Here is a 23,641-nt window from a genome sequence, read left to right as displayed (position 1 = left end):
TTTGAGCATACTTATGTAAGCAAGAACAAATTGTTTAGTAAGCAAAGTTAAAAGTTATCTAATATGCAAAATTGTCTTGTCTGAATCACATATAAAAGCCATTTAAAAAACTAACAATGCAAAACATGGTTAGGTTTCCACACTTAAGCACAAGCAGGAGCACTGGCTAATTGTCCTGCACATATTTATCCTTGCATGTGGAAGCTTCTTCAGAGTTTTTTTTTCTGCAGCAAATTTAAACATGTCACACTATATTCAACCATGGCACACTTAGTAACAAGGACTACAGTAGAATTGTACCTTGTGCACTGAAGTTATGAGTAATACAAGATACCAATTGGAAAAGCTGAAAAAGACATAGCAAGTCTATTTTTATTCTTAAAAAAAACGGGCTTTTTTTTTTTACAGATACAGTTATGTAAAGGAAGCAGCAAACAGGTTTATTTGCTAATACTGATGGGGGGAAAGAGTTTTGACTTAAAGAACAACATCACTAACAGCAGTCATTCCTTTTTCTTAGACAGTGACAGAATTTCAAACCCTCACTGTTGCACAAAGTCTAGGAAGCAAACCTTTTCACAAAATTTTTTATGCCAAATAGAAAGTTATTCTAATACAGCCAAATCGCATAAAAATGGAAATTTTAAAATCACAATTTGAGATGCACATTTTTCAATAAAATAACCTCACGTTAAAAAAAAATATTTTTATTATATGGAACATAAACATTCATTTTGTTGCAAAAATACAAGACAAAATAAGGCCTGTTTCACGTTTCCCCAGCGGGGGAATTACACGCAAAATACAAACGTGTACCTGTGAAAGGTTGATACGTGTTTCCCATTTTCTAATTCAATTTAAGACAAACTTTTTGCACAAAGCTCTGTCCTCCAGCTTATTCTTTCATTTTTCATGGCCATATTTAAACCAACATCCTTGGGCTTATTGGTTAAGTCCTGTCCAATTTCGTAAGCCAGTTGTCTGGAACTGGGGAGCTGGATCCTTACTTCTGTATAAAATTTCTAATCAATAGGTGAATCAAGTAATAGTAACTCATTAGGTGGGTTAATTCCACAGCTTACAGAAACGTGTTAGAAGAACCCTCTAAATTAATACATAGCATCGTGGTCTTAATCATTGTCAGCTGAGAAACAGGAATATGGGCCCTGGAGTCTGGGGCAACACCATTCCAGTGTTCATGTAGGACTAAATGCTCTTCAGAGCTCTCTAGAAGGATTTAATCTGAGAGGCATGCACAACACATTTTTCATGCACACTTCAAGAATCAGGCATTTTAGAACATTACAGACACAAATACTTGTGCTTCCCAGTGGCTGGAGTACTTTTATCCAGTAGCCCAATGACTAAATCACTTGTTCAGGAAAGCACTGCACAGTGTTGTCTCTTCAGCCTGAGGAGGCTGAAACATGTATATTTCCCTGCAGAAAGTACATCCCTGGCCATACACAGGGTGGCTGGTGTGACATAATTCCCCTTTCCACTGAGCAAACCATGATTCATTATTTACTGGACCAGAAAGAGAACTGATTTATTGCATGACTGTGACCCTCTTCCCTTGAGATAAAGATGTTCTCTTGGGAGAATACCTCAGCCCCTTCACCCAGGCTATCTTCAACTGAATGAGCATATGATGGTCTGCTGTCAACATATACTTGATCTTAGTTAGGTCTGTATGAGGCCAAGAGATAAGCTTGACCTTACCAGTCAAAATATAAGCCGAGTCTGTGATACTACAGCTAATAATACAGTTACAAGAAAGAAAAATGAAGGATTCATAAGGTGATACTGACCACTGAGCACTAAATGTAAAAGGGTCCTCACTAATCTCATTCTCAAATCACAGTTCCTGTGGCAGATTGACCACAGCTGGCAGGTAAATCACTTAAACCCCAAGCAGAAGAGGGGAGAGAATTGGAAGGGAAAAAAGTACATGAACGATCAAGATACAGACAGTTCAATAAGTGATGAAAAAGAAAGGAAGAAAAGCAACCTCTCACCTCCAGTGGACTTATGCCCAGCCAGAGTGATGCCCCAGAAACAGCTATCCTGGAAAAAACTCTTCCCACACCCCCCACCCAAACACACACATTTTATTGCTAAGTATAACATCACATGCTATGAGAGATATATCCATTTGGTCAGCTGGGGTCAGCTGTCCCAGCTTCATCCCCTCCCAGCATCTTGCCCACACCCAGTCTACTCACTGAGGTGGCAAAGTGAGAGACAGAGAAAGCCTTGATGCTGTGCAAGGACTATTCATCAGTAGCTAAAACACTGGTGTGTTACCAACATTAGTATGGTCACCAGCCTAAAACACAGTATTGTTTGGACTGCCATGAAGAAAATCAGCCAAATTTTCCACCCTCAGCTGAACCCAGTACATGCTGAATCAGCTCAGACTGCCTTCACACTCCTTTTAATTTCCAGGCCCCTACACTTGTCTTCATTTACAGAACTAAATGTGCAAACAAGCAGAGCCACCTTAGGATCCTCAGCTCAGGAAACAGACTTTTGAAGACCTGGGTGTTTAGGAGCTGGCTTGAGATGCTGCATCCAGCTGCTATAAATCAAGATTTTCTTTTAGTCATTGCCACTCTTATTCAGCCAGTACCCATGGGAGCACAAGGATGCCATGAGAAGAGAAATACTAATGTGGAAAAGCTGAAGGTGTATTACCATACCTGCTGCTATCACTGCAGACCGTGGAGGGCAAATGAACTCAATTCTTCACTTTTTGTATTGGCATAAACAGTTATTTTGTGAAAAAAAAAAAAAAAAAAGCACTATCTATAAATGGGCAATTAATATATTATAGAAAGGCTATACTTTATAACATGAACAAGGAAAGATCTCATTCTGACCTAAATTAATACCTATAGAAAAACCACTCATTATCTCCAAACTTTGAGAGTATTTACAGTTGGAGGCCAACACTGCACCTTCCAACATTCAACTTACTTGTAGGGTGCCCTGAGACCTTGGTAAGTAGGTCCTACAGCTGCAGCACGTTACAAGTCATTTACACCATCACAAAATGTTCTACAACAGTTGTAGCTTAACAGCAGCTACACAAGTCTGTCAGCACAGGCTGCAGAACAAATGCTCACCCCGGCTCGATTCCTTCAGTGGCACTTTGGCACTGCCACCAGGCTGACAGCTGCTCTGGCTGGTGCTTTGTAGCACATAAGGAAGCCTTGAGTGGGATCAACACAACCCAACGGGAGCAAGGACAGCCCACCTCCCTGGAGGAGAGAGAGAGAGAGCATTGACACATTTCTGGGTCTCAGCTGAACTCTGCTTGCTGCACCAGCCCTAGACAAATTTTACCACGAGAGGGAAAGGCACCTCAGCCTGTGACACAGAGTTCTTTATAGGGGTAAATTCCCATGGCTGCTGCAAGCATGGCACAGATCTGCTGTTTGCTTGTCATTCCTGGGCAAGCTACGTCTGGATTAGATCTACAAGTGTATTATAAATCCATAAATAATGAGCCCACTTTCATCTCTTGCCAAAGAAAAGAACCAGGAAGACTGCAGTTAATGTTAATTCTGGCACACATCTGCAGAAGGGACTTGTCCTTTCAGCCTAGAAATCTTGCCTGCATTTCGGTATCTTTTTATAGAAGACGTGGCATAGGACTGCAACCCATGCGATGCCACTTTGCTATTCAAGCCAATTTGAATTTTTCAAGTAGGATTTCCTGCTACATGCTACCATGTATTTCAAGATTTATTGAGGATGTTCCCATCATTCCTTGTTGCTGTCATCAGTAAAACCAAATTTTTCTTGGTAAAAATTTTCTGTCTATATTATAGTTAATACTGATTAAACATATGACGTAGAAAATTAAATGGGCAGTGAAAATATAGATGGCTCTTTTCTAGAATGAAATGTTTTCAAAAGGCATTATTCTATGCTGATTGAACTTAGTTACAAAGACAAAAAATTGCAAGTTTACTTGATTGGCATCTCCTAATCTATGTTAATATAGACATTTTTTCATCATTACTTATGGGCTGCATCTATGAATAAAAGGTAGGATGCACAAAACAGCTCCTGTGAGATGATACACTCCTAGCTGAGTGAAGTTTTATTAAAGAATATTGTTATTTTCTAACTGCAGAGGCAAGCCTAAGCTGGGTTTCGTGGGCACAGGAATGCTATATACCACTGTCTAGATCCAGCCCACACACAGACTTTGGTTGGATTTCTGTACCAGGTGCCCAAAGCTCTGCTGTACCTTTTACAAAACGAGTACCAGCTGCCTGTAAGTAGCACACAGGAGGAGAGGAGACACAGGAGTGGTGACACTGCCCAGCTTGCAGAGGTGTTTGTGAGTGTGAGGAGAGCACATAGCTCTTTTTACGCTTCTCACCCCAAAGCACGAGGCAGAGCTGACTGTGCAACCACCATCCCTAGGGCTTGATTGTCCACTCCATTTCACATGTCATGGTTGTGCAGTGGAAATCAATGAAGTTATACAGCCAGAAAATTGGTGAAACAGAGACTGGCTCTCACCCCCTGAAGGGGTTTCAGTTCACTGGTGGGAGAAACAATCCTTGTACATACATTTGTCAATCTGGTCCCATTTATGTCAATTAAAAGTATTGCTTTTGTCTTCAAGGGAGTCTAGTCACATTTGTGTACTGTTCAGAACATGTTCTAGAGACTTTTCAAGAAAAAGGCTTTTCTTTCAGGTAGAAGTTAAAACCTGTATGCACTAATAATGAATAGTATTTAAATAAAGTTAGCAATATTCTTTAAATTTGAAGATGCAAGGTATTCAAATGTTCTAATGCAAAACAGCAGGTTTCTGATCATTTTTTGAATGGCTAAAATTAGTCCTCTACATCTGATAGAAATAAAGACAAGATCTTTAATCTAGGGTTGATAATTTATACAAGGTAAAACTTTTAAGTTGTGTACAAATTTAGACATTCTCTTTTAGAAAAATTCATAAATTCACATGGAACAGATGATGCCACGCAGTGAACTGCAGTTTACCAGCAGGGTGTAGGCCCCAATGAAATGGTGGCTACTGACCCACAGTCTCACCAAACAATCACCGCTGTTGTCTGTTACATAAAGGACAGAATAATAAAAGGATACACTCTAGGCAAGATGGTAACATCCCCCTCCCCTTAAAAGCTGTTTTCAAGTTTTTCACACTGATGCCATCAAAAAGTTAATCAACTGTGGACTTTTTTTTATGCAAAATAATAAATGCCTATAACTTCAATAAAGTTGATTATTAACATTATTTTTTCCATCTTGACTTAAAATAGACTAGATCATATGGCATTGCCAGGCATGTAAACTCAACCTAGGAGCTCAGTTAACTGAGGAACACAGCATAGGAGCAATATTAAAAACACATAGTGTGATTCACCCTAAAACAAACAAAAAAGATGTTAAACATTTTGCAACAAAAATTAAAAAGAGAGGTGGATGGAGAATGAGATTAAGTTTTGTATTATGAAAGGGTATGAAAAATTATACAACAGGCAGAGCATACAAAGGAGAGAACCAAGAAAAAAATGGAGTGTTTTCCATTATGTCATTATTTCAGGTTCTTCCTAAAAGAAGAATCAGTCCTGCCAGAATAAATACATGGTGGGTTTTTATTCAGGGAAAAAAACCTGTTACAGCTGTATCATAACTCTTTTAAGCATGGAAATATGCTAACCAGAATGTGTGCTAACTACACCAAAAGCCTTTTCCTGATTTCCAAAAATAACTATTTCACTAGCATGGAGAGTTTTAAATTAATCTAAGTACTACAGCATTCTCATTTTGAAGAGGAATCCTTCTATGTCAAAACATAAGACTCCATTCTACCTTTACGAAGTATTAATGCATAGGTTTTCTGTGTCTTAAACAAGATTTTAAAGTTATAAGACTACAGAGAACATTGTGTGGGTTTTTTATACTCACCTGTCATGGTTCAGGAATGCTATCCCTCAATTAATACTCCCACTAAAAAGAAAACCGCAAGCCACTCCCCTCCCTGTAAGAGATACAAATGGCAGAAATTACAGGTTGAGATAAGAAGACTTTACTGGAAACAGGACTAAATAATCAGAAGATCTTTTTTTAAAGGTGACTAAGATTAGGAAGGTTACTTCAATAAAAACTAAGTGTTCAGACCCCTGCCTGCCAAAGTTGTATCCCTTATTAGCCATATCCAGCCTGAAGCAAAGTTAGACTAAGATAAAAAGCTTGAGAAGTTAAAATAGTTTTGAATGGGAAGTGAATATCTTTTATTTTTAAACGTATATATATTTTGCAAGACCCCAGCATATTACAGAAATTGTCAGAAACAAACTTTTAACAGCTAATTAACCACAGAAGTTTATCCTTTTCAGGAGGACAGAGCATCTGCTGAACACAAGTAGCTTACAAAGACCATGATGAAAATAAAAATACCCCAGAGTGCAATATGTGGAGAGAAGCCACATCCACTTACCCAAATTAGTATGTATTACTGCTATTTTTTTTTTTTTTTTGGTAGAACACTGCACATATGTGACACACAGCAGCATACACTTGTTTGGGTACCAAATGCCTGGGACATCAGCAGCACCAGCTCAGTGCAGGTCTGAGCACCCAGTGAATTACTGTCTTCATCTAATGAAGCACAACCACTTTCACATCCTGTTTACAGACACATCACGGTGATGCATAGACCTTGCTAAAGGCAGAATTATATAGCAACACTCTTTAAAGAAATGCAGATAAAAATATGTCTTATAACAAATTTTGCTGCTATTTCCTTGTGATTCTTCCACTAACTGATTCAACTAAACATGACAGAATTTTACTAAAAATATTAAATCTTTATATAAATCTTTGTGCATTTCTCTCTATTCAGCTTCATAAATGAAAGAAATATTTTGATTAATTTTAAGAAATAAGTTACATGAGACAGCTTCTGGTCTCTCTCACACAGGAAGGATTACAAACAAGTTGTGTCTGAGCTTGCACTGTAACCTTCCACCTTTGAGCACCACCCCAGGGACCCGTTCATCAATGTAACCACTGCCCTCCTCTGAGCACGAAGGGAGATCAGGGCTAGCGTGCCACAGGCAGCCTTTTCCTATGATCATTGAACTCAAAATGTTTTAGTCAGACATGAAAGAGGGAAGATGGATAAAAACCAGCCTGACCTCCTCAACATCCATAGAGAGACTAAGAAGCTGCAAACCGTTCAGTGCAAGGCAGGACTACGATACGGATGCTGTAATGGAACTGCACAGTTGGTGGCACAGTTTCAGCCTGATTTTTGATGCAAAAAAAACCCCCACTGTCTGGAAAAGAGAAAGCAGAGATGACCTGAGTTGGTGAAGTCATATTTCCCTTCACATTTTGCCAGGGCAAAGAGTACAATCTCTTTTCACTCCTGATACCATCCTATGAACTTAAAGGAGTAACAGATTGCATAGGATTCAGTGTCATTTTCAACAAGGCAAAAGGATTCAAATTTATCTTCACTGTAACTGAGCACAATTTGGCTTGTTAGGAATCCTGAAAAAGTACCAGTGATCTGATGAAGTCCACTCTTCATGCTCGGAAAGGCATCCTTGTCAAAGCTGGGACTTATTCACGGGTGCATCAATTTCAGTTTATGGTAAGAGAATAGCTGTGCTAAAGTGAAAGAAAACCATCTTAAAAATAAACTTTCTGACACAACTCACAGAACTTCTAAAAACTTTTTCTAAGTACACTATGGAAAAAAAATTGAAACCTATGAAAATGTTTAGAACATGGAGTATTGCCAACATGCCCAACGCTTTATGCAGTGGGTTCCAGCTTTTAGTAAGGTATATGCATCCCAGCTTCCTTCCACCTTTATGGTGAGTAAAGCTGAGATTTTCACAGAACATCCCTTTTTTTTCCTTTCAAACAAAACACTTCTATTCAAAACACTGATTAACACTCTCCTTTTAGACAATAAAAACCACTCTACCTGGAAGCAATTCAATGTTTTATCTCGTAGATCTATCAGACATCTCATTCTTCAAGCTTCTTTGCTCTAAGGCATTTCAGAGGAAGCACTTAGATAAAAGCCTACCCCAGCATAATGATGTTACCACAATAAATGGCAGGCAGGCAGCATCAGCATCTGCACCTGGGCACCAACACTGCAGCAAGCCCCGTGCTCCTTTGTAACGAGGCGCCTGGGTTGCAGAAGATGATTTCACCAACTGATGTTCTGAATGCTTACTTTTGAATGCTTGAAAATCCTACGGTGACACTTCCAAGAGTAGACATACTTTATTAATATGCTATTACGAGCATTTTTATATTCTTTTGCTCTCCGTGCATCCTTAAAATCAATTATCAATTGTACTACTCCAGGGACATGGCCTAGTGCTGTCTCAGTGGGAATTAGTGTTGATTGCCCCACTGTACATCACCTATGTTAGCTTTTCCTTAAAAGGTTCTCACTTGAATCCTGCTGTTTTATAGTTCAACTTAAGTCCTACTGTTTTGTAATTCAGATATAGCACACTGAAGGGTTTGGGTTTACCCCAGGATATGTTTTACAGAACTGCATTTAAAACCAACGTTCACTTTTATTGAAATCATTCATGCCTTCAGTTTTCGTCTGCCTGAGTGAAAAAAAAACATAACATTTCTACAGTGATGAAATACACGATCTTTTTCTATGCAGAAAAAAAAGTAAATGTTCTTCCACAATAAAAAAATTCTATTTAAACGCTCATTTGATTTTTTTTTTTCTCTTTGTAAATGCAGAGTACATCCCTTTTCTGAGGTTCAATATACACAGGGCATATTTTGTAAAACTTAAGTCTTACCCAAACCATCCACACAGAGGTTAATGTTACTGAACAGCCCCACTGGGAGAGTGGAGGATTTGCTTTGTTCAACAGGCACCAGACACTGGTATCTCATTTCAAGTATGGCCTTCACTATAGAGAATTAGGAGCTGTGAAAAAAAATCAGTGGGTTATTATCACATTTCATCCTGTGTTCTTCTCACCATTTCACCCAATCCTTTTGAGATCCAAGACATTTTGATCCACAGCCGTCTGCAAGTCAGCTGGACATTTACCAAGGTCTGTATGAGAAAGGTGCTGTGGCTGTGCCTCTGCTGATCCACCCAGGCACAGCTGGGCCACAGAGCTGAGCTACAGCTGGCCCTGGGAACCCCACACTGTATTGCTCTGTGCTTCTAGTGCTATCTAATTCTCTGCCAAGAAAAAGCCATTTGAGGGAAATTGAAATGCCTTCTGCTATTTCTGGCATGGGGAAGGACTGTGAGGCATTGTTGCATCCATCTGCATTTTCAGGACTGAACAGTATGCTGTTTATTCCATGTCAAGCATCAGATTTCCCCATATGAAAGGCAGAAAATACCTGTGCAGCCACAGAGACCCTTTTAGATTGGGGAAAGTAAAACAAAGTCACAATAAGTACTCCGAGAGGAATTGTGCTGGGTCACATCTCTTAACAGTTGTCTACAATGAGCTGATCACAGAGTGGCTGCCAGTTTGCTGACAGCAGGAGAGTTACCATAGCAAATTCTATAAAAATAAGGAAACAAAACAACAATTACAGTAACACTGATAAGTCCATTAGCCTCTTACCAATACATTAGGCCTATGGAACACTGAAGTACTTGATGAAGGCACTGTCACTGCCAGACAGATTTTCTATCTGAAGTAAAACATGAATTAATTCATGAGATGCAACGCAAATGGACATTGCTTTTCCTAACTTGTAAAACTTGATCAAATCTATGACTGCATTTCAGCTCCTTCTAATTTCTGGGTGAGTGCTTCTCATATGTTTTAACATACTTTCCAAAACCTTATTTTCCAAAATCCTGAACTTCTACACCAAACATCAATATAGGGCCACTTACATTAAATTAAACTTTTTAGTTTCCAGTTAGTAGATCCTACTCTATGGATTCAAAATTAAACTTGGGATACATGTTTTAGTTTCCTGCCTAGGAAATTAGAAAGAAATCCTTGGACTTAAATACACAATATCCTACTACTTGAATATGAAGGAGCCGCTTTTTAACATCTGTACGCATCTAGATATCATATAGATGCAATCCATGTTTTGTGCATATGTGTGTGGGCATATACACACAGAATATATGTATGTGCAGTAAATGTCAGTTCAATGCACAACCTACTTATATACAGAAATATATTTTACTGCTCCTTTCCATTTATTAAGCCATATTCATGAAACTCCAGAGCCTAAAAAGAACTAGTCTGGGACCTCATGCAGAGATGGCCGAGCCAAAATCCATTCAACCACTTCACCCCTCTGTCACTTCTCCCTTCATTGACATTCATTGATACATAAACAGGGAGGATGTATCCAAGCAAAGTGGCACATTACTAATTACACCATCTTCATTAATACTGCATTATGTGTCTCTGTGCTGTAGAGAATTGACAATGCAAAAAGATGTCAAGAGCTTATCAAAATGTGCATATAAATATTTGGTCCAATTTTTAACAGGAACACACTAGCAGTCTCTGCTTCAACAGCCCAAACTGGAAAAAGGGTCGTTTATCAGCTGCTAACCAGGAACAAAAGGCAAATAGCCTTAATTTCCTAAACACTCAGCACTATTTGCATCTTTCCTGTGCCCTTAGATAATTAGGCACCAGTGCAGAATAAGACATCCTCACTGTGCTACAGAGCTATCTGTCTGTAAACAGAGCACTTCCATTTGTAAAAAAGTCTTAACAAAAAGACAGATAAGGAGAGGTCTTTATCAGTCACACAGAACTTTAGGAAAATCACTGCATAAGGACCAGTCAGAAGGAAGATTTTGAGACAGGAAATACCAAAATAAATAGGAAGGCATCTTTTTGGCCAAGTGTAAGAATCTCACATTTGGTTTACTTGTAACTGTTTAAAAATATCTAAATAAACAACCAGCTTCAGTCAGAGTGACAATAGCGTGTGCCCACAACCAATGTGGATTTAAACAAAAACAACTGTGGATTGTTTTCACAAGGGCAAGAGATCAGGATTAAATAAAGAGGTATTGCAGCAACTTTGAGTGCTGCAGAGTCTGCAAAGGATCACCCATTTCAGCAAGTGCAAAATGGCAAGTTCTTTGCCCATGTACTGATTAATGCTTTTCACCTCTGAGCAAAGCTTTATGTTTTTGGCAACGAGTAACTGCAAGCAGGACAAATACAAGGAGAACATGCAGAATCTCTTTTGTTCTTTCCACCCTTTCTCTGCTTCTCTTGCAGACTAAGAATTTGGCGCTTGAGCACTGGCAGAACATATACTATTTTAAGTAACATGTACAACTGCGACCGGTCACAATGAACCAAATGAATAAATACACAAATAAGGACAGTATTCTTCATCCAAGCTTAACACTACAACTCTCTCAAAACAGAATCAACTACTCCCAGAACAGAGACAAAAGCATTCCCAGAGTCAGGAATGGATTTTTTTCTGCCCATACTTCGTGCATTTCTTCCACTTTGCCACTTCGTGAGAAGCCTCACTGAGCACTTCTCACACAGAACTGAGATCCCAGATGGTACCCTACTGTAATTTGGGTAATATTTTTGTCAGAAATACAGTCAGTAATAATTAGAAATTAATAACTCAAGGGACACATTGTCCTGAGAAACCTACCAAGCTATCTTTTAATCTTCTAATTAAAGTTCAAACACTTTCTGTCATGTAAAAATCTATGCGTTCTAAGAAATACTTCAGTCATTAGTGTATAATTTCATTCATTTACAGATATCAGTATACTAATTAAAGTCAGCATGGAATTTATAGATGACCTAGTAGATTTTTTGCTTCTTCTTCATTTACTTATCTCTGATGGTTATCTTTTATGCTGCTAAGATGCAAATACAGATTCATGCAATTAAAATAAAGTTTCCTAAAACCTATTTATTTTTACTGAGTTTTCTTAGGATGAAATTAACTTTCTTCATAGCAGCCTGTGTAATCTGTTCTCAGCATTTGAAGGTGAAACAGTGTTTGTGTCACACCAACATTTTGGCTACAGCTGAACAGCTCTTGCCAGGGCAAACACCAAGACTTTCTCTCCAACCTCACACACAGAGGCTAGCAGTTTAGGGGTGGGCAAAAGGCTAGAAGAGGACTCAGCTGGGACAGCTGCCTCCACTGACTGAACAGACATTCCATTCCATACAATACCATGCTTAAGAGTGAAATCTCAGGGAAATGGATAGGATGAGGGGATGTTCATGATGGCATTTGTCTTCTCAAGAAATCATTACACGTATTTGATAGGAGAGGGAGAGAGGGTTAGGGCAGGAGTTTTGCTGCTGGCTGGGGTCAGCCCACCACATCACTCCTTCTGAATATTTTGTGTAGCTATTATCTATCTTGCCTCCTGTGCATTTCACTCACTGCATTCAAATCACCACTTAAGTGATCCAGCAAGAGCAATTCACTTCATAACTTCCTCAGTGAAAATAGGCCACCTCTTCTTTCAAGTTGACCTTGGTAACAAAGCAAAGTCATCAAAATCTCAAAACTAAGCAAATAATCTGGAACAAGGAATATATTTAATTTGATATATAGAGTCATAGAATATTCTGTGTTGGAAGGGTGATCCACAAGGATCATCAATGTTCAACTCCTGGCCCTGTACAGGACAGCCCCAAAAATCACACCATGTGCCTGTGAGTATTGTCCAAACCCTTCCTGACCTCTGTTGGGCTGGGTGCTGTGACCACTTCTCTGAGGAGCCTTTTCCAGCATCCAATCACCCTGTGGGTAAAAAAAAAAAAATTTCCCAAGATCCAATCTAAACCTCCCCAGATACAGCTTCATGCCATTCCCTCAGGTCCTATCTCTGATCACTACAGAGAAGAGATCAGTCTTGCCCCTCTGCTTCCACCTGTGAGGAAGCTGGAGACCACTTTTATCTATATATAGACAAAATGTTTTCCAAATATTGGGCTTTGAGGACTTTTATTTTTAAACAAGTATTACATGAGAAAAATCATGTGTTTCTATTGAGGATACCGATATCACCCTGCAAACTGATCAAATTCTCCTGCTGATCACCAATTGATCAATATTTACTAGAAGAGTATGAAGAACTACTGAACAACTTCAGTAGTACAATTTCAAGGACTACTGAAGAAGACATAGACAAAGCTTTCACAGTAAAACTGTTTAATATTCCAGAAATACCCATGCAGTGATAATTGTGTTTAAATATTTACATAAGTGAGGCCCCTGCTCCATCAGAGCACACTACATTTGGAAACAAATCTTATCACATGATAATAGTCTGCTTCTGCCCTACATCCCTCTGGCACAGGAACAACACCTTTCTGTATTGATAAGGCACCCAGGTAACTAGGTAAGATCTTGAATCCCAGTGCCCAGTCTTGCAATTTTGATAGGCAGACTGTAAGGAGGGAGCAACCAATTTTCATCTGTACACAAGCAAAGAGACTGAAGAGAGCAGAATGTTCATAACTAAGCAGAATGTGCCATTAGTTGAAGGCAAATCTTCAAATGCTTTGAAATCCCAAGCCTTCCCCCTTAAGAACTGCAAGTAATCCATTTTCTTCCAGTTCCACACCAAACCGAACACCAGTGTAAAATCAATGCCTGTGTTTCAATAGCCAGAGTTACAAATACTCACAGAAAGAAGTGGTATTATTATAAAGTCCTTGTGCAAAGCAAATAAGTGGGTCTGAAACTATTTAAACACCAAACATGCAACTATTATGGAGGAAAATGGACAACACAAGGGATGTTTCCTTGAAGTGAGGTACTGGAAAAGGAGTAGTGCAAAACAAATGGTTTGATCAGTCTTTGCCATTGTGGCTCAGTTTCTCTTCTCTAACTTCAGGTCTCAAAGCCTAAACAAATAATAACAAAACCTATTTGATGGGTTCCCATCTGAGAAAGACTGTACGAGAGCTACAGAAATACTTGTGAAGAGATTGCCGGTTATTGCCCTCTATCACTATGTAGCATGCCACACTAAATTCAGTGCATGTGAACAATAAAGGGGATTCAATTTCCATGCAAAAAACCCCAATTCATTATGCTGACTGCAAACTGTATGGGATGGAAGGGAGCAAGAATCAATGAAAAGTGGGGTTATTTGACTATATGCACAGACTTAACTGCTGACATAAACATGTACTCTTCAAAGTCAGGTGTACAAAAGGCTTCCGTGAATCTTTTGAATCCTTTCTTTCAGTGACTAATAACAGTAAAAGCGTCACTGTCTGGCTACATATAGATTATAAAGGAGCAACTACAAACACTAACATTTCAAGAGCAAAGAAAAGGTTTCCAGTGTTTCTTTACTAGCAAAGAACACAGGAAAATAAAATTTCAAAGATCTTCACGTAACCGAACTCTATTATGTTTGATGGCAATAGCTTCCACCTTTACCATATTTTCAACTCTTCCCAGAAGCAAGGAGGGCAGTGGTGGCCTAATGCCTTAAATACAGAACAGAGACAAGTAACAGACACTTGTCTTCTGCATCCATTTATTGCTGCAGTAATGTAATAGATGACACCACAGAAACCATAAAGTTGCGAGATCTCCTCCAGGAAAAACTGCATAACACCATAGGAAAACTCATTCACAGCATATCATTTACATCACTGTTATTCTTAGAGCCCCCAAATACCACTAATTCAGGCATGTACAGAAGTGCATAACTGGACTCTGATTCACCTGGTGAACAGTGGAAAGGGGGTTGTAACACCTATATGGTCTTTTCCCAGTGAAAAGTATTCTTAATCCTTTAAAAAAATCCTAAAAATCCAGCATATCTACTCCTGCCTAGACAGGGAAAAGATTTTCAAACTGAAATGTCTGCAGTCTAAATAGCACTTCTCATCTTCCATCCTAGTCTTACAATCTGCAGCATAGAGATGAAGACAGCAAACCAGGAGAGTGTAGACAAAAATCCCAAATTGTGCATTTATCAAATATCACCCCTACTCTTCCCTTGTCTTTCATGTGGAAAGTAGTTAAAAGCCCACACTAATAAAATTATAAGCATTTGCTTGGAAGTATGAAGTGAAGGGGGTAAATATGCCTTCCCTTTTTTTCCTAATGTCTGCCTCCCAAAAGGAACAAGGACTCCTTACTAAGTAGCAGACATTATTTTGCAAGCAGAGGCGAAGAAAGATACTGACAAGGTTACCTTTGAGGCTGGTGCCCTTTGGAAGAACAAAACCATTACTTGACCAGAAAACTCAGTGCCTCGTTCACATTTCCTAATGTTTTGTATCTAATAGTGAAAAAGGTTCCCTCCCATTAAAATCTGAATAAAATCCAATTAAGCAAACCAGCCAAGGAAGTGTTTTCAGATTGGCTTCAACTCAACAGAAACACATCAAAAGTGGAGACATGCAGAATAGGGATATATTGAGAAATTTCCAGCAATAATGCCCCAATGTTTTTGGGATGTTCCTAGACAAGCAACTGACAAGAACTGACAAATACCTTGTTCAAACCAACAGAATTTCTAGACTAAGCTAGATCTGGCCTAAACTCTGACTACACCCCTGCTTCTTAGGGTCCTTCAGTCTAATCCTTTGCACCCTTCAGCTTTGTTGGCTCAGATTTGCTAGCAGTTTGCTGCTTTGTTCTGGTTTTAAAAGACTCTGAAGCTGGAACAAGCACTAATTAGAACATTTCCAGTGAAAGAGGTTAAAGTTTTCACCTAGAAGATATCCAAGACATCGTGGAATTAGTTTCTAGCCAAAGCAGCTGAAATTAAAATCTTGGCCTTTCAAAATTGAAAATGGGCAACTTCTGTGCAATTTTGTTGTGCAGTATCATCAAAACACTCCAGTCTTGTTCTAATGTGGAAAAAAATTACAAAACCTGTAATCCCAAAAACTGATGAGAACCAGAACTGTTCTCTCTGTTCATTTTTTGTAAAATACTCAAGATACTCAATACCCCATAGTGTATGAAATTAAACTGCTTTGTTATTATAATTTTGAGGGGGAAAAAAAATTAAGGAACCTAGTAAATCATTACTTAGCCACTTGTTTTTCACTGCAAGTACAGAAATTGACAGTTACTTTCAACAGCTCTAAAATTCTAAATCATTAGATGACATTTTGAAGTAGAATCTCCAGGCCTACATTGCTTGATCTCATCCAAAAGCATGGCACCAGCATGTTGTGAGGATGTAGTAGAGATGGGCTCACGCTAGCACACATATGTTCTTATGCCAGGGACATCACCAGACTTGTGTGCTGTAACAAAATAAGAATGAAAGGAAGTATTAACTTAGGACTTTCCTTTGTTTCTTCCTGCTTTACCAAGATATGTTCCTCTATAATTTGCATAAAACTAATTATGGACTTTCTGAAGTAAAAGATCTTTTTGAATCAGGTCTTACGGCCTTTGCCATATATCCATTTCTACAGACTCTAAGCCAGGCTCCATATTAGCTCAGTCACCACTTAAACATAATTACCTAACAATCTGGAAAAGCACCAACTATATGCAATAAAAGCACAAGCATAAGAAATATTATTACTTCTAAACATGAATCAAATACCAGTGATAATTCCCCATAGTGCTGAAAGAGTATGTGTAAGGAAAGAATTATGTATTCTTTAAAAATTACTGTCCTCGTTTATTAAATCCTCCAGATGTATTTCATAGACCTTGTCTGTCCCTAATCATCTTCTTTTATGTTCCTTAATGTAACATTGCCAGACAGTCAAAGTTTCCAGTGGGGACACTCATGTGCTTTTGTACCTAATATAAAAAACCACATGCCCATCAGAGATTCACAAGTCCCATGGAGGTGCTTACATCTGAAAACCAAACTTAAGAGTCTGGAGATCAAAACAAGTAATGAGCACATATGACAGCGTCTTTGCCACATTAAGTGATTTTATCACATTCTTTGATTTAAAAAGAACAGTGAAATCTGACATTGCAGGTATTTTGCAGCACATCACTGATGCCTTTTTCTGGTCTTAAAATCAAGAATCAAACACGGTTAGAAGGGAAAAAGGGATTTTACCTTGGTATTTATTTTAAGGATCCTTAGGTGCACCACGTCCAGGTTGAATGCACCCCAATACACACTGCAATGCACACCCACAATAGATCAGGTATATCATTATAGGTCTTACTAATTAGCATATCTATCAAAGATTCCCCAGTGAGAGGCTCAAGTGAGCCCCCCTCCCCAAGGAACCTTCCCCTGGATGGTTCTATCTTAGTTTACAAAATGTGTTCTGGAGAGGACCTTGGGGTCTGGGGCACACTGATCCCTAACTACGAAGCTTCTAAGATGTTTAGTCTCCTAGCCTGACAAACAAGTCTAAGAATATAAGCTAAAAAACACTAAGAATACAAAAGTTATAAAAAGGTATATAAAAGGGGTATAAAAGAAAAGGCAAAAAATCATCATGGCATCATCACCTGCAGAAAACGGCTTACAAAACTGCATTTAGAATAACACCCCAGATTTTGCAACTTTTTTGAATTTATGCTGCATCTGTAAATTCTTTATAATCTATACATACAGCCAGTACCATAGCCATGGGTAGGAATGGATCAGAATATACTATGACTTGCAATAAAAATGCCAAAGACACAGCTTCAATTTGACACAGGAAAAAGAAAAAAAAATCAATAGCACTGCCAATGCCTTGGCCCAGCAGGGGTGCAAAGAAATTTTTAATTGGGATCCCCAGATGCTCTCAAGCAGCTGCCCAGGCTGTACATTACAACACAAACTACAGCTCCCCCATGGTCTCTGCCAGACTTGGCAAGTAGAACAGGAAAGGAGAAAGGATTTTCCCTCCTGATCTCCATATCAGGTACAACAGGTTAACACACCAATACACCCAATCATCCCCCCAGACAAACCCATCTCTATTAATAGCCAAGTTTGAAGCTTCACAAAAAGATTAACAGTGTCATCCTGACCATCACTATGGCTGAAGGGGGACACCCTCGGTCTGGCTGGATACAGGTGATAGAACTCTTACACTTTTATTCCATTACTGACTTGTGATATGAGGAACACACAGACTATCAGAGCTGAGGTGAGGATTTCACTGTTTTTCACCTCATTTTCCCTCAAACCCTCACCTTCTCAGAACATTGTAACTGCTGACAAGACTTTGTTCTGCAGTTTAAACTACACATACATAGTTCATTAAATATTGTATATTCTCAGACTTGTTTATTCTCCTGTTTGTACTTACAGATTTCAGTTCTTCTCCACTATTATGGTCTTCTCACAACTGAGTTATTGGTATGAAGTATTTTAAACTCATCTGTGTAAAAGAGCCATGGACAAAGCCAACTGCATTGCCTTAAATCATTCTGTGATTCTGTAAAGGTTTGATAGTTTTATGTAATCACAAATGAATTTTCTGCGAAATAAAATATGAAAAGCGTCCACTATGAGTAATGCTGGGAAAATTAATCTCACTCCACTGAAAGTAACATATTCAAAAGTTAAAAATAAAGTCTTTCAAGAAAAATAATCTAACTGGGGGTACAACTTCCCCCTCTCTTTTGTATCCATGAAGTTTAAACTTTCTCTGTAGGTTTAAATCTCTTCCCACTCGTCTTTTCTTTTTCAGCCAGAAAACCAACAGCACTGAGGTCCCAGTGATGAGGAATGACTCACCAGCAGGTGCTGAGTCACAATCACACCAAATACACTCTTACATCTTGATGGAGTATCAAATTCAATAGCTTTGCTTAGTCACTTGAGCTTGCCCTAATTCCTATGATTCACTCAATTTCAAAACTTTGATTTCTGATTTCTTGTTTTTGCTCACAATATATATTGAGTTGTATAACCCTTATACAACTCTTAAAGCAGAATTGTTGCAAGCCATCACTAATCTTTAGTCAGATCCCGGGCTTCACACACAAGGTGTGTCACTTATCAAATCCAAGCGGCCAATACGCCACAGTGCACTTTGGATTAATTTGGAAGTGCTGATCTCCCACTCCTTGCACACCTACAGAGAATTCCAGCTGACATCGGAAGATACATGCATTAGGATTTCATCCTGCCCTGACTCATGCCAGCAACAACCTACCATCAGCTAAAAGTGTGACCTTTCTCTGGGAGGGCTCCTCAGCCTGACAAGGTAAGACACAAGAAGCGAGTGCTCAGCAGTTTATGCAGAGGGTGAGGTATTTGACCATGATTAAACAAGCCAGTGTTGGAGTGACAGATTTCCAATTCCTTAATCATTTCAGTTTGTTACCTTTTGTCCTGTCTGAAGGTAGATAAAGTAAAATTACTTTACCCAACTGTTTATCCGTTCATCCAACAACTTTTATAGGGAAGAAGCTTAGTTTGGCCTGAATTCAACTAAGGTAATAAATGTATTTCTCTCTGTAGAAATTGACAGCGATGTTTTATCTAATTGCTCCTAGCATTTCAGCCATAATCCAGAGAACTTCTCTAAAAGGTTTCAGGCTAGCATGGGGGGATGAAGGAAACTCATCATGGAGAGAGGGAAAGGCAGACACAGTGAATAGGCTTCTGATGATTACCACATTGCAGTACCTACAGGAGGCAATTATCACTACACTGTTATTTATTCTTCTGTCTTCAGGCACTGTTTTTGTACTTCCTCACTGTCCACTTCTGCAGCAGCTGCATTTAAAATTGTTGTGCTGAATTAGTGGTTAATAAGCCTATTAATGCTGAAGGTACTCAGCCAGTTATGTACATTTGGAAAAGTTCCCCTAATGAAAAGATACTGTGAGAAAGGCAGGGGTCATCTCTGGGGATGTCTGGGAATAAAACAGACCACACAAAATCCCATAGAGTTCACAGAAATCCTACAATAAAGGTTATATATCTTTACCCTTGCAGAAGGAACTACAGCTTTGAAGCTTCTTTGGCCAGCTATTCTAACTTTAACAATAGTCAATAATAGTATGAAGAAAAAAAAAAAGCCAAGTGAAAAAATAAATATTAAACCTTTTGTCATAACAAATGAAGTATAGGTCATATGTTCTCCATAGGTTGCAGGTTCCCAAGTCCTCCTCCAGGCATTTACTATGATACTACATTTTTTAAAGAAGCTCACCTTAGTTACAAGCTCTTTTCTCTAAAATGTTGTCCTTCTCCATTATATATCCTAATGTAAGTAAATTGAAGCCATATCTCCATCAGTCTAAAGGACTCTGCAAGAAGTGCCTTTTCTACAGGTACCTGAGATTCACAAAACTATCCTGACACTATTGCTCTAGACATCCAAGATCTACCCCTAAAACAGGAAGCAAAGACAGCCATGAAAAAATTAATTCTACCTCTGCCTTCCTACCTTCACCTAGGCTGAATTACTGAATGTCTGTATCAGTGTGAGCATGAAGCAGAATGCTTCAAGAGAAGAAATAAGAGATCCACCCCAAACCAAATCATATCTTGGTGTCTTAACACTCACCTGGTTCTGATGCAGGCAAGGGATAAGCTTGAATCCAGACCTCATACTATGGTGGAAGGAATGCTGTGGTGGGTAGAGTAAAAGCAACCTTGGCACCTGTATGTCCTTTTAAAATTCCACTTTACTCAAAAAGTTGAAAAAGCTTAGTTCAAACATAACTATCTTGAAGCATTATACAGAAAGGAGTCAATTTTTGACATGCTGATTTTGTTTCTGCTGAGAACAATACTTCACCAGGAAAATACCAAGCAACTTTATCAAAAACTACCACCTCCTTTGTGTAGAAATACAAAACACAACCCTGCTAAAAAGATATGTACTTGTATTTCTAATTATCAATGCCAGCAGCCAATACCTCCCTTCTTTTCAGAGCTTTGACATGATAAATGTTGGAGAGCTGCTGCTGCTATCAAAACTGACCAGCAGGACCACAACTGGAGAGAAAAAGAGGCAGAAGATCAGGACAAAAGTAGTAAATACTTACAGGTATGGCATGCTTTTATATGCCTTATTTATTCAAACTGTATAAAGACACCTTCTAAAATCCTCAAATCCTGTTTTTAACAGGGCTGTGTGCTCATGCAGCTCAGTGACCTTGGTACACAGTAAAGGCCAATACAGTTACTGAAGGCTGATTTCAATAACTGTCTGGAAAGGGTCCAAAGCAGCTTCTGCAGTTTCTGCATCAAAGACAACACAGAAAAAGGAAGGCAGAATGTAGCTGCTCTTAAATCTGGTGTAAGACTTGGGCAGTTTTCTGCAACAACTTCATTATAGCATATTTTCTATGGGCAGGTGTCCTGGTTCTGGCCAGGACAGGGTTAATTTTTTTCCAGTATCCAGGAGGGACATGGCCAGGATATGGAGATTATTCTGTACCACCTCACATCACTGCCTGGGCATAGGAAAAAGACTCTCTTCCAGGGAGAAGGGGCTCCTTCTGTGGCACAGGGAGCTGTCCAGTATTGTCTGTTATTGGTTGTGTTTTCCATGTGAGTTGATTCTTTTCTTGCACCCTCCGTCATTAGTATTGTTGCTGTTACCATTTATTTTCTTATATCATTGCTGTTTCCAGTAAGCTGTTCTTATCTCAGCCAATGATCTTTGCCTTTGGGCTTCCAATTCTTCTCTCCATCCCAAAGCAGGGAAGGGGAGGGGAAAAGTGGGGGGAAAGAGCAGCAGTGTGGTTTTGGTGGGAGCACTAAATTGGGGAATACCATTCCTAAACCATGACAGGAGTGTCAGGCAACTACACCCCACCTTCTACTTAACAGGGCTCCACACTGAGGTTAGCGAAGAACTACCACATTTCTATTCTTGCATTAAACAGTGCAATGTTTGCTTAAGTACCAGTTTTTCTAATCAGTGGAAGAGTTTTACTTCAGAATTGTGGGGCTTTGTATTTGGTAGTTTAAATATAGTTATCCATTCAGCTACCAAAATATTTTATTCTACCACTGGACCCATCAAAACAAAGGAAAAAAAAAAAACCCAACAAACAACCCACCCCAACCAACACTGGTAATCTATGCAGCAGCCAAGTGTACCATGATATTAGTTTATATACGGAAATGAGGATCATCTTATTCAGAATGCAAATCTCTTCAATCCTTAAGTGCTCCATCAGGAGTCTTGGACTGCACCTCTCTGCACACAATTTAAGCTGCTTTCTGCAGGATGCCAAATATATTCACAGAGACAGAGCATTACTAAAACAAGTATCAAGGCACAAACAAAACCAGACTTTAACCAATGATTGAACAGAGCCAGTTCAGTCTCTTCAGTGATAGAAATGCTCTTGATGTCTTTTCAGATCTCGTTGGAAACTATTTAAACAACGGCCTTTTCATATCTTTGTTCACACAGATCTTTCTGTGAAATATTTACCCATGACCAAGTAGACTATATTGCTTATTCCTGATTGGTCAAGTGGTGCTTTTTGTGTTCACTGGATGTGCAATATTTGCAATGAGCTTGAGGTAAGGAAGTTTGTCAGCTCTAGAGAATAAAATCTGGAAAGATCAAGGTTCCCCAGTCCGTTAGCAGGGGGGAACGAAAATAAAAAAAAAATAAAAAAATAAAAAAAACCCACCATAGCTTTTTAAGATTTTGGTCCTGGCTCCAGAGCAAACTCCTTCAGGAAGATGTCTAAGTGCACCCTCAGGTCCCTTTAGTGACCAGCAAGACTTTAGAACAGGTCTGAGAGACGTGAAAAATCAAAATTCATTATGATGCTGCAGTCAGACCCCTTATCAGATGTGTCCATCTGAGGAGAAAAGCCACCTACATGGTTACAAAAATAAGGACTAAAATTTAGTTCATTCCCTTAAAAACTGCCAGAATTACAGCACTCATCATTATTCCGGAGGGCTCTTTGTACTGCAGTTATTTTAAAAAGCAAACAAAACTGTTACAGACAAACAAACACTAACCAAAACAAACACCAAAAGTAAAACCCAGAAAACCGTGAATCGAAGAAAATAGCTTAAGGGGTAATTTGCATTCTGAATGAAAGCACAAGTTTAAATGCTGTAAAAATGAATCAACTTCTTTCTATATGACCCCTTAATGAGTTACCAAGTTTTGTCTTTTTGTCATCAAACAATTCCTTTTCAGGATTTCATGGGGCATGTGGAAGAAGACTTTTCTCAAGCAGAGACAGAATGATGTCTAACCATGTCAGCTGATTGGCAGAATTCTGACAGATGTCACATACATTTTAGCAGGTAGGAGATAGGGGGGAAACAAAAGTCAGGATGTTCTTGTTCAAGTAATTACTAAGAACACTGCAGCCAAAACTAACATTTTTTTTACCTGCCACAATTTATCACCTCCTCCCTCAAGTTTCCTGTCAAGAGAGACTCTGCTGCACACTTTGAAAATTTGCAGTTGGGTTTATTTTACTTACATGGGAAGTAAATGCCCCACTTAAAGGGATATCACAGAAAAATAGACAAGACTTCTCTACTCCCTTATTCTTGAAGTTGTATCTTGACTGTGTCCTATGTCCTTTCTCTTGGCCTGTCGATATGAGGCAGAGAAGAGTAATCTGTGAAGTAAGTAAGCATTACTGCAAAATTGAAGTCTTCTCGAAATAGTCATTGTAACTTCATTGCTGGTTAGACAAGTGTTTTATCAATTACAAGTCCACAGCTTCTTTTCTCCCCCACCTTTTC

At 38.9% G+C, this 23,641-nt stretch overlaps 1 long non-coding RNA gene across 1 annotated transcript; it reads left to right on the top strand.

Annotated features, from left to right (window-relative positions):
* Positions 1-18,947: 18,947 nt before the first annotated feature.
* On the top strand, positions 18,948-23,422 carry LOC104685795. The gene is made up of 3 exons (XR_751192.3): positions 18,948-19,154; positions 20,836-20,951; positions 23,082-23,422. It is a non-coding gene; the product is annotated as an uncharacterized LOC104685795 (long non-coding RNA).
* The last annotated feature ends 219 nt before the right edge of the window (positions 23,423-23,641 follow it).

This window comes from Corvus cornix, chromosome 2 (assembly GCF_000738735.6).
Source record: "Corvus cornix cornix isolate S_Up_H32 chromosome 2, ASM73873v5, whole genome shotgun sequence".
Lineage (NCBI taxonomy): Eukaryota > Metazoa > Chordata > Aves > Passeriformes > Corvidae > Corvus > Corvus cornix.
This window is presented reverse-complemented; position numbering and strand designations above follow the sequence as displayed.